This window comes from Bombus affinis, chromosome 6 (genome assembly GCF_024516045.1).
Source record: "Bombus affinis isolate iyBomAffi1 chromosome 6, iyBomAffi1.2, whole genome shotgun sequence".
In the NCBI taxonomy this organism is placed as follows: Eukaryota; Metazoa; Arthropoda; class Insecta; order Hymenoptera; family Apidae; genus Bombus; species Bombus affinis.
The window spans coordinates 3,472,355-3,486,472 of NC_066349.1; the positions used below are offsets into that span (position 1 = coordinate 3,472,355).

At 26.8% G+C, this 14,118-nt stretch overlaps 2 long non-coding RNA genes across 4 annotated transcripts in view; both read left to right on the forward strand.

Moving 5' to 3' along the window:
• Positions 1–66, forward strand: part of LOC126917986 (uncharacterized) — a 31,783-nt gene extending 31,717 nt beyond the window's left edge. Inside the window, exon 3 of the long non-coding RNA XR_007711183.1 lies at positions 5–66. This is a non-coding gene — a long non-coding RNA (uncharacterized LOC126917986). The remainder of the gene's footprint in view (positions 1–4) is intronic.
• Positions 1–309, forward strand: part of LOC126917982 (uncharacterized) — a 446,175-nt gene extending 445,866 nt beyond the window's left edge. For all 3 annotated transcript variants that reach the window (XR_007711167.1, XR_007711169.1, XR_007711168.1), the window contains one exon: positions 296–309. This is a non-coding gene — a long non-coding RNA (uncharacterized LOC126917982). The remainder of the gene's footprint in view (positions 1–295) is intronic.
• The last annotated feature ends 13,809 nt before the right edge of the window (positions 310–14,118 follow it).

The window sequence follows — 14,118 nt, forward strand, 5'->3', positions numbered from 1 at the left end:
GAAGAGAGTAATTGTTAGCGTTCGGGAGAATTTAGCGAAAAATAAAGAAGAGTCAGATTAATTGTTAGCGTTAGCGTTAGCGATTAATTGTTAGTGGTTCAGTTAGAACAATCAGAGTAATTGTGAAAAGAGAGTAACTGCCATTAGTTGGTTCAGTTAGAATATAGTCAGAGAAATTGTTAGCGTTCGGGAGAATTTAACGAAATTAAAGAAGAGTAATTCAGTTAGAATAAAGAAATAGGATAGAGCAATTGTGATTAGTTGGTTCAGGAGAATTTAGCGAAAATAAGGAGAGTAATTGTTAGCGGGTCAGTTGAATAAAGGAATAGAAGGGAGTAATTGTTAGCGGGTCAGTTGAATAAAGGAATAGAAGAGAGTAATTGTTAGCGTTCGGGAGAATTTAGCGAAAAATAAAGAAGAGTCAGATTAATTGTTAGCGTTAGCGTTAGCAATTAATTGTTAGTGGTTCAGTTAGAACAATCAGAGTAATTGTGAAAAGAGAGTAACTGCCATTAGTTGGTTCAGTTAGAATATAGTCAGAGAAATTGTTAGCGTTCGGGAGAATTTAGCGAAAAATAAAGAAGAGTCAGATTAATTGTTAGCGTTAGCGTTAGCGATTAATTGTTAGTGGTTCAGTTAGAACAATCAGAGTGATTGTGAAAAGAGAGTAACTGCCATTAGTTGGTTCAGTTAGAATATAGTCAGAGAAATTGTTAGCGTTCGGGAGAATTTAACGAAATTAAAGAAGAGTAATTCAGTTAGAATAAAGAAATAGGATAGAGCAATTGTGATTAGTTGGTTCAGGAGAATTTAGCGAAAATAAGGAGAGTAATTGTTAGTCGTTCAATTGAATTTGAGCGAGTCTGATTTAAGTTGAGTTGATTTAAGAGAATTCGTTCAGTTGATTTAATTAGAATTTAAGTTAGGATTAGAGAATAATTGTTCGTTCCAGTTTGAGTTTAAGAATTACGAGATATAAATGTTATTAGTCAGTTCGAATTATAAAATAATTGTTATTAGTCAGTTAGAATCAAAACAATAGTTGGCTCAAGTTTTTGTGTTAGAATTTCGAATTGTTAAACACGTCCGGACACACTGTTGTTTACACTGTTCAAATTAAATAAAGATTAAAACGAAAAATTATAGAAGTGTCGATCTTTGTAAAACCGGAATCACCCCAGCGGCCTGCCCGTTCATCAGCGGAGACCAACGTCAGGTGAGTTAACTTTAATTATTATTAATAACTAATAATTAAAATAATAAATAATATCAATGATTAGTATAATTCGTCATTAATTCCGCCTGTAATAATTATTTATAATATAATTGTTTATTCCAAACAATCCTCTCCCGTGCTAGTATTCCTGCGCATAGCAGGTTAGCCGAAACGTGGAGATTGTTGACCAGTGGCCTAAACTCCGATCAACGCTACATAATCTAACAAGAAATATCTAATTGAAACAATCCTTAGACTGTTTCTGGTGGTAGCGACTACTACATTGTTTAAAATTTCAAAATTTGGATAGCGAAACGTAACAACGTAATACCACATAACGTTATACGTTATACCGTAACAGTATATACCGTTATACGTTATAACGTGATAGTATATAACGTTATACGTTATAACGTAGTACTATATAACGATATACGTTACAACGTAATACTATATAACGCTACACGTTGTGTGGCAATTGTATATAATCTTATGCGTTATATCGTAATAGTATATAACATTATACGTTATATCGTAATAGTATATAACGTTATACGTTATAACGTAATTCTTTAGAACGTTATACGTTATAACGTAATACTATATAACGCTATACGTTAAAACGTAATACTATATAACGTTATACGTTCTAACGTAATGCTATATAACGTTATATGTTATAACGTAATACTACATAATGTTATTCATTATACAGAAATACTACATACCGTTATACGTTATAACATAATACTATATAACGTTATACGTTATAACGATATAGAATATAATGTTATACGTTATAACGTAATACTATATAACGTTTCACGATGAATAGTATTGGTATATAACGTTATACGTTATAACGTAATACTACATAACGTTATACGTTATAACATAATGCTATATAACGTTATACGTTATATCTTAATACTACAGAAAATTATACGTTATATCGTTACACTATAGAACGTTATACGTTAGATCGTAATACTATACAACGTTATACGTTATATCGTAATACTATATAACGATATACGTTGTAACGATATACTACATAACGTTATACGTTCTAACGGTATTATACATAACGTTATACTTTATATTGTATAGTATATAACGTTATAAGTTATATCCTAATACTATATAACGTTATACGTTATATCAGAGTAGTATACAACGTTATACGTTATATCGTAATACTACAGAACGTTATACGTTATATCGTAATACTATATAACGATATACGTTGTAACGGTATACTACATAACGTTATACGTTATATTGTAATAGTATATAACGTTACAAGTTATATCGTAATACTATACAACGTTATACGATATATCGTAATAGTATATAACGTTATACGTTATAACGATATAGAATATAATGTTATACGTTATAACGTAATACTATATAACGTTTCACGATGTATAGTATTGGTATATAACGTTATACGTTATAACGTAATACTACATAACGTTATACGTTATAACACGATGCTATATAACGTTATACGTTATATCTTAATACTACAGAAAATTATACGTTATATCGTTACACTATAGAACGTTATACGTTAGATCGTAATACTATACAACGTTATACGTTATATCGTAATACTATATAACGATATACGTTGTAACGATATACTACATAACGATATACGTTCTAACAGTATTCTACATAACGTTATACTTTATATTGTAATAGTATATAAAGTTATAAGTTATATCCTAATACTATATAACGTTATACGTTATATCATAGTAGTATACAACGTTATACGTTATATCGTAATACTACAGAACGTTATACGTTATATCGTAATACTATATAACTTTATACGTTGTAACGGTACACTACATAACGTTATACGTTATATTGTAATAGTATATAACGTTATAAGTTATATCGTAATACTATACAACGTTATACGATATATCGTAATGGTATATAACGGTATACGTTATAACACAATGCTATATAACGTTATACTTTATATCGTAATACCACAGAACGTTATACGTCATATCGTTATACCATAGAACGTTATACTTTATATCGTAATACTATACAACGTTATACGTTATATCGTAATACTATATAACGATATACGTTGTAACGATATACTACATAACGTTATACGTTATATCGTAATACTATAGATCGTTAAACGTCATATCGTAATACTATAGAACGTTATACGTTATAACGATATAGAATATAATGTTATACGTTATACCGTAATGCTATATAAATTTACACGTTGTATAGTAGTAATATATGACGTTATACGTTATATCGTAATACTGTATAACGTTATACGTTATAACGATATAGAATATAATGTTATACGTTATAACACAATGCTATATAACGTTATACTTTATATCGTAATACCACAGAACGTTATACGTCATATCGTTATACCATAGAACGTTATACTTTATATCGTAATACTATACAACGTTATACGATATATCGTAATAGTATATAACGTTATACGTTATAACACAATGCTATATAACGTTATACTTTATATCGTAATACCACAGAACGTTATACGTCATATCGTTATACCATAGAACGTTATACTTTATATCGTAATACTATACAACGTTATACGTTATATCGTAATACTATATAACGTTATACGTTATAACGATATAGAATATAATGTTATACGTTATAACGCAATACTATATTACGTTACACGATGTATAGTATTAGTATATAACGTTATACGTTATAACGTTATAGTATATAATGTTATACGTTATACCGTAATGCTATATAAATTTACACGTTGTATAGTAATAATATATGACGTTATACGTTATATCGTAATACTATATAACGTTATACGTTATAACGATATAGAATATAATGTTATACGTTATAACGTAATACTATATAACGTTACACGTTTTTTGGTGTTAGTATAAAACGTTATACGTTATACCGTAATACCACATAATGTTATACGTTATACCGTAATAGTATATACCGTTACACGTTATATCGTAATAGTATATAACTTTATACGTTATAACGTAGTACTATATAACGTTATACGTTACAACGTAATACTATATAACGTTACACGTTGTGTGGCAATTGTATATAATGTTATGCGTTATATCGTAATAGTATATAACATTATACGTTATATCGGAATAGTATATAACGTTATACGTTATAACAGAATTCTATACAACGTTATACGTTATAACGTAATACTATATAACGCTATACGTTAAAACGCTATACTATATAACGTTATACGTTCTAACGTAGTGCTATATAACGTTATGCCTTATAACGTAATGCTACATAACGTTATTCATTATACCGAAATAGTATATACCGTTATACGTTATAACGTAATACTACATAACGTTATACGTTGTAACGATATACAACATAACGTTATACGTTATATCGTAATACTATATAACGTTATACGTTCTAACGGTATACTCATAACGTTATACTTTATATTGTAATAGTATATAACGTTATAAGTTATATCCTAATACTATATAAGGTTATACGTTATATCATAATAGTATACAACGTTATACGTTATGTTGTAACAGTATATAACGTTATACATTATATCATAAATCTATATAACGTTATACGTTATATCGTGATACTATGTAACGTTAAACGTTATATCGTAATAGTATATAACGTTATACGTGAAATCGGAATATTATAGAACGTTAAACGTTATATCGTAATACTATAGATCCTTAAACGTTATGTCGTAATACTATATAACGTTATGCGTTGTAACGGCATACTACATAACGTTATACGTTATATCGTATTGTTATATAACGTCGTACGTTATATCGTAATACTATGTAACGTTATACGTTGTAACGGTATATTACATATCGTTATACTTTATATCGTAATACTATACAACGTTATACATTATATCCTAATACTATACAACGTTATAAGTCATATACTAATACTATACAAGGATATACGTTATATCGTAATACTATAGAACGTTATACGTTATATCGTTATAATATATAACGTTATACGTTATATCATAATACTATATAACGTTATGCGTTATATCGTAATACTATATAACGTAATGCTATATAACGTTATACGTTATAACGTAATACTATATAACGTTATACGTTATAACGATATAGAATATAATGTTATACGTTATAACGTAATACTATATGACGTTACACGATGTATAGTATTAGTATATAACGTTATACGTTATAACGTAATACCACATAACGTTATACGTTATACCGTAACGGTATATACCGTTATACGTTATAACGTGATAGTATATAACGTTATACGTTATAACGTAGTACTATATAACGATATACGTTACAACGTAATACTATATAACGCTACACGTTGTGTGGCAATTGTATATAATCTTATGCGTTATATCGTAATAGTATATAACATTATACGTTATATCGTAATAGTATATAACGTTATACGTTATAACGTAATTCTTTAGAACGTTATACGTTATAACGTAATACTATATAACGCTATACGTTAAAACGTAATACTATATAACGTTATACGTTCTAACGTAATGCTATATAACGTTATATGTTATAACGTAATACTACATAATGTTATTCATTATACAGAAATACTACATACCGTTATACGTTATAACATAATACTATATAACGTTATACGTTATAACGATATAGAATATAATGTTATACGTTATAACGTAATACTATATAACGTTTCACGATGAATAGTATTGGTATATAACGTTATACGTTATAACGTAATACTACATAACGTTATACGTTATAACATAATGCTATATAACGTTATACGTTATATCTTAATACTACAGAAAATTATACGTTATATCGTTACACTATAGAACGTTATACGTTAGATCGTAATACTATACAACGTTATACGTTATATCGTAATACTATATAACGATATACGTTGTAACGATATACTACATAACGTTATACGTTCTAACGGTATTATACATAACGTTATACTTTATATTGTATAGTATATAACGTTATAAGTTATATCCTAATACTATATAACGTTATACGTTATATCAGAGTAGTATACAACGTTATACGTTATATCGTAATACTACAGAACGTTATACGTTATATCGTAATACTATATAACGATATACGTTGTAACGGTATACTACATAACGTTATACGTTATATTGTAATAGTATATAACGTTACAAGTTATATCGTAATACTATACAACGTTATACGATATATCGTAATAGTATATAACGTTATACGTTATAACGATATAGAATATAATGTTATACGTTATGACGTAATACTATATAACGTTTCACGATGTATAGTATTGGTATATAACGTTATACGTTATAACGTAATACTACATAACGTTATACGTTATAACACAATGCTATATAACGTTATACGTTATATCTTAATACTACAGAAAATTATACGTTATATCGTTACACTATAGAACGTTATACGTTAGATCGTAATACTATACAACGTTATACGTTATATCGTAATACTATATAACGATATACGTTGTAACGATATACTACATAACGATATACGTTCTAACAGTATTCTACATAACGTTATACTTTATATTGTAATAGTATATAAAGTTATAAGTTATATCCTAATACTATATAACGTTATACGTTATATCATAGTAGTATACAACGTTATACGTTATATCGTAATACTACAGAACGTTATACGTTATATCGTAATACTATATAACTTTATACGTTGTAACGGTACACTACATAACGTTATACGTTATATTGTAATAGTATATAACGTTATAAGTTATATCGTAATACTATACAACGTTATACGATATATCGTAATGGTATATAACGGTATACGTTATAACACAATGCTATATAACGTTATACTTTATATCGTAATACCACAGAACGTTATACGTCATATCGTTATACCATAGAACGTTATACTTTATATCGTAATACTATACAACGTTATACGTTATATCGTAATACTATATAACGATATACGTTGTAACGATATACTACATAACGTTATACGTTATATCGTAATACTATAGATCGTTAAACGTCATATCGTAATACTATAGAACGTTATACGTTATAACGATATAGAATATAATGTTATACGTTATACCGTAATGCTATATAAATTTACACGTTGTATAGTAGTAATATATGACGTTATTCGTTATATCGTAATACTGTATAACGTTATACGTTATAACGATATAGAATATAATGTTATACGTTATAACACAATGCTATATAACGTTATACTTTATATCGTAATACCACAGAACGTTATACGTCATATCGTTATACCATAGAACGTTATACTTTATATCGTAATACTATACAACGTTATACGATATATCGTAATAGTATATAACGTTATACGTTATAACACAATGCTATATAACGTTATACTTTATATCGTAATACCACAGAACGTTATACGTCATATCGTTATACCATAGAACGTTATACTTTATATCGTAATACTATACAACGTTATACGTTATATCGTAATACTATATAACGTTATACGTTATAACGATATAGAATATAATGTTATACGTTATAACGCAATACTATATTACGTTACACGATGTATAGTATTAGTATATAACGTTATACGTTATAACGTTATAGTATATAATGTTATACGTTATACCGTAATGCTATATAAATTTACACGTTGTATAGTAATAATATATGACGTTATACGTTATATCGTAATACTATATAACGTTATACGTTATAACGATATAGAATATAATGTTATACGTTATAACGTAATACTATATAACGTTACACGTTTTTTGGTGTTAGTATAAAACGTTATACGTTATACCGTAATACCACATAATGTTATACGTTATACCGTAATAGTATATACCGTTACACGTTATATTGTAATAGTATATAACTTTATACGTTATAACGTAGTACTATATAACGTTATACGTTACAACGTAATACTATATAACGTTACACGTTGTGTGGCAATTGTATATAATGTTATGCGTTATATCGTAATAGTATATAACATTATACGTTATATCGGAATAGTATATAACGTTATACGTTATAACAGAATTCTATACAACGTTATACGTTATAACGTAATACTATATAACGCTATACGTTAAAACGCTATACTATATAACGTTATACGTTCTAACGTAGTGCTATATAACGTTATGCCTTATAACGTAATGCTACATAACGTTATTCATTATACCGAAATAGTATATACCGTTATACGTTATAACGTAATACTACATAACGTTATACGTTGTAACGATATACAACATAACGTTATACGTTATATCGTAATACTATATAACGTTATACGTTCTAACGGTATACTCATAACGTTATACTTTATATTGTAATAGTATATAACGTTATAAGTTATATCCTAATACTATATAAGGTTATACGTTATATCATAATAGTATACAACGTTATACGTTATGTTGTAACAGTATATAACGTTATACATTATATCATAAATCTATATAACGTTATACGTTATATCGTGATACTATGTAACGTTAAACGTTATATCGTAATAGTATATAACGTTATACGTGAAATCGGAATATTATAGAACGTTAAACGTTATATCGTAATACTATAGATCGTTAAACGTTATGTCGTAATACTATATAACGTTATGCGTTGTAACGGCATACTACATAACGTTATACGTTATATCGTATTGTTATATAACGTCGTACGTTATATCGTAATACTATGTAACGTTATACGTTGTAACGGTATATTACATATCGTTATACTTTATATCGTAATACTATACAACGTTATACATTATATCCTAATACTATACAACGTTATAAGTCATATACTAATACTATACAAGGATATACGTTATATCGTAATACTATAGAACGTTATACGTTATATCGTTATAATATATAACGTTATACGTTATATCATAATACTATATAACGTTATGCGTTATATCGTAATACTATATAACGTAATGCTATATAACGTTATACGTTATAACGTAATACTATATAACGTTATACGTTATAACGATATAGAATATAATGTTATACGTTATAACGTAATACTATATGACGTTACACGATGTATAGTATTAGTATATAACGTTATACGTTATAACGTAATACCACATAACGTTATACGTTATACCGTAACAGTATATACCGTTATACGTTATAACGTGATAGTATATAACGTTATACGTCATAACGTAGTACTATATAACGATATACGTTACAACGTAATACTATATAACGCTACACGTTGTGTGGCAATTGTATATAATCTTATGCGTTATATCGTAATAGTATATAACATTATACGTTATATCGTAATACTATATAACGTTATACGTTCTAACGTAATGCTATATAACGTTATACGTTATAACTTAATACTATATAACGCTATACGTTAATACGTAATACTACATAACGTTATACGTTATATCGTAATACTACAGAACGTTATACGTTATATCGTAATAGTATATAACGTTATAAGTTATAACGTAATACTATATAACGTTATACGTTATAACGATATAGAATATAATGTTATACGTTATAACGTAATACTATATAACGTTTCACGATGTATAGTATTGGTATATACCGTTATACGTTATAACGTAATACTATATAACGTTTCACGATGTATAGTATTGGTATATAACGTTATACGTTATAACGTAATACTACATAACGTTATACGTTATAACACAATGCTATATAACGTCATACGTTATATCTTAATACTACAGAAAATTATACGTTATATCGTTACACTATAGAACGTTATACGTTAGATCGTAATACTATACAACGTTATACGTTATATCGTAATACTATATAACGATATACGTTATAACGTAATTTTATGTAACGTTATACGTTATAACGTAATACTATATAACGCTATACGTTAAAACGTAGTACTATATAACGTTATACGTTATAACGATATAGAATATAATGTTATACGTTATAACGTAATACTATATAACGTTATACGATGTATAGTATTAGTATATAACGTTATACGTTATACCGTAATACCACATAATGTTATACGTTATACCGTAACAGTATATACCGTTATACGTTATAACGTGATAGTATATAACGTTATACGTTATAACGTAGTACTATATAACGATATATGTTACAACGTAATACTACATAACGCAACACGTTGTGTGGCAATTGTATATAATCTTATGCGTTATATCGTAATAGTATATAACATTATACGTTATATCGTAATAGTATATAACGTTATACGTTATATCGTAATACTATGTAACGTTAAACGTTATATCGTAATAGTATATAACGTTATACGTTGTAACGGTATACTCATAACGTTATACTTTATATTGTAATAGTATATAACGTTATAAGTTATATCCTAATACTATATAACGTTATTCTTTATATTGTAATAGTATATAACGTTATAAGTTACATCGAAATACAATACATCGTTATACGTTATATCGTATTACTATATAACGTTATACGTTGTAACGGTATACTACATAACGTTATACGTTATATTGTAATATTATATAACGTTATAAGTTATATCCTAACACTATATAACGTTATACGTTATATCATAATGGTATATAACGTTATACGTTATATCGTAATACTATGTAACGTTAAACGTTATATCGTAATAGTATATAACGTTATACGTTGTAACGGTATAGTACATATCGTTATGCTTTATATCGTAATACTATATGGCGTTATACGTTATACCGTAATAGTATATAACGTTATACGTTATATCGTAATAGTATATAACGTTATACGTTATGTCGTAACAGTATATAATGTTATACGTTATATCGAAATACAATACAACTTTATACGTTATATCGTAATACTATATAACTTTATACGTTGTAACGGTATACTACATAACGTTATACGTTATATTGTAATAGTATATAACGTTATAAGTTATATCCTAACACTATATAACGTTATACGTTATATCATAATGGTATATAACGTTATACGGTATATCGTAATACTATGTAACGTTAAACGTTATATCGTAATAGTATATAACGTTATACGTTGTAACGATATACTACATAACGTTATACGTTATATCTTAATACTATATAACGTTATACGTTCTAACGGTATACTACATAACGTTATACTTTATATTGTACTAGTATATAACGTTATAAGTTATATCCTAATACTATATAACGTTATACGTTATATCATAATGGTATACAACATTTTACGTTATGTCGTAACAGTATATAATGTTATACATTATATCATAATGCTATATAACGTTATACGTTATATCGTGATACTATATAACGTTATACGTTCTAGCGGTATACTACATAACGATATACTTTATATTGTAATATTATATAACGTTATAAGTTATATCGTAATAATATATAACGTTATACGTTATATCATAATAGAATATAACGTTATACGTTATATCGTAATACTATATAACGTAATACTACATAACGTTATACGTTATAACGTAATACTATATAACGTTATACGTTATAACGATATAGAATATAATGTTATACGTTATAACGTAATACTATATAACGTTATACGATGTATAGTATTAGTATATAACGTTATACGTTATACCGTAATACCACATAACGTTATACGTTATGCCGTAATAATATATACCGTTATACGTTATAACGTGAAAGTATATAACGTTATACGTTATAACGTAGTACTATATAACGTTATACGTTACAACGTAATAATATATAACGTTACACGTTGTATGACAATTGTATATAATGTTATGCGTTATATCGTAATAGTATATAACATTATGCGTTATATCGTAATAGTATATAACATTATACGTTATATCGTAATAGTAAATATCGTTATACGTTATATCGTAATACTATATAACGTTATACGTTATAACGATATAGAATATAATGTTATACGTTATAACGTAATACTACATAACGTTACACGATGTATAGTATTAGTATATAACGTTATGCGTTATAACGTAATACCACATAACGTTATACGTTATACCGTAATAGTATATACCGTTATACGTTATAACGTAATACTATAAAACGTTATACGTTATAACGATGTAGAATATAATGTTATACGTTATAACGTCATACTATATAACGTTACACGATGTATAGTATTAGCATGTAACGTTATACGTTATAACGTAATACCACATAACGTTATACGTTATACCGTAATAATATATACCGGTATACATTATAATGTGATAGTATATAACGTTATACGTTAAATCGGAATATTATAGAACGTTAAACGTTATATCGTAATACTATATAAGGTTATGCTTTGTAACGGTATACTACATAACGTTATGCTTTATATCGTAATACTATATGGCGTTATACGTTATACCGTAATAGTATATAACGTTATACGTTATATCGTAATAGTATATAACGTTATACGTTATGTCGTAACAGTATATAATGTTATACGTTATATCGAAATACAATACAACTTTATACGTTATATCGTATTACTATATAACTTTATACGTTGTAACGGTATACTACATAACGTTATACGTTATATTGTAATAGTATATAACGTTATAAGTTATATCCTAACACTATATAACGTTATACGTTATATCATAATGGTATATAACGTTATACGTTATATCGTAATACTATGTAACGTTAAACGTTATATCGTAATAGTATATAACGTTATACGTTGTAGCGATATACTACATAACGTTATACGTTATATCGTAATACTATAGATCGTTAAACGTTATATCGTAATACTATCTAACGTTATGCGTTGTAACGGCATACTACATAACGTTATACGTTATATCGTATTGTTATATAACGTCATACGTTATATCGTAATACTATGTAACGTTATACGTTGTAACAGTATATTACATATCGTTATACTTTATACCGTAATACTATACATCGTTATACCTTATATCCTAATGCTATACAACGTTATACGTCATATACTAATACTATACAACGATATACGTTATATCGTAATACTATATAACGTTATACATTATATAGTATTAGTATATAACGTTATACGTTATAACGATATAGACTATAATGTTATACGTTATAACGTAATACTATATAACGTTACACGATGTATAGTATTAGTATATAACGTTATACGTTATAACGTAATACCACATAATGTTATACGTTATACCGTAACAGTATATACCGTTATACGTTATAACGTGATAGTATATAACGTTATACGTTATAACGTATTACTACATAACGATATACGTTACAACGTAATACTATATAACGCAACACGTTTTGTGGCAATTGTATATAATCTTATGCGTTATATCGTAATAGTATATAACATTATACGTTATATCGTAATACTATGTAACGTTAAACGTTATATCGTAATAGTATATAACGTTATACGTTGTAACGGTATACTCATAACGTTATACTTTATATTGTAATAGTATATAACGTTATAAGTTATATCCTAATTCTATATAACGTTATACGTTATATCATAATAGTATACAACGTTATACGTTATGTCGTAACAGTATATAACGTTATACATTATATCATAAATCTATATAACGGTATACGTTATATCGTGATACTATGTAACGTTAAACGTTATATCGTAATAGTATATAACTTTATACGTTAAATCGGAATATTATAGAACGTTAAACGTTATATCGTAATACTATATAAGGTTATGCGTTGTAACGGCATACTACATAACGTTATACTTTATAT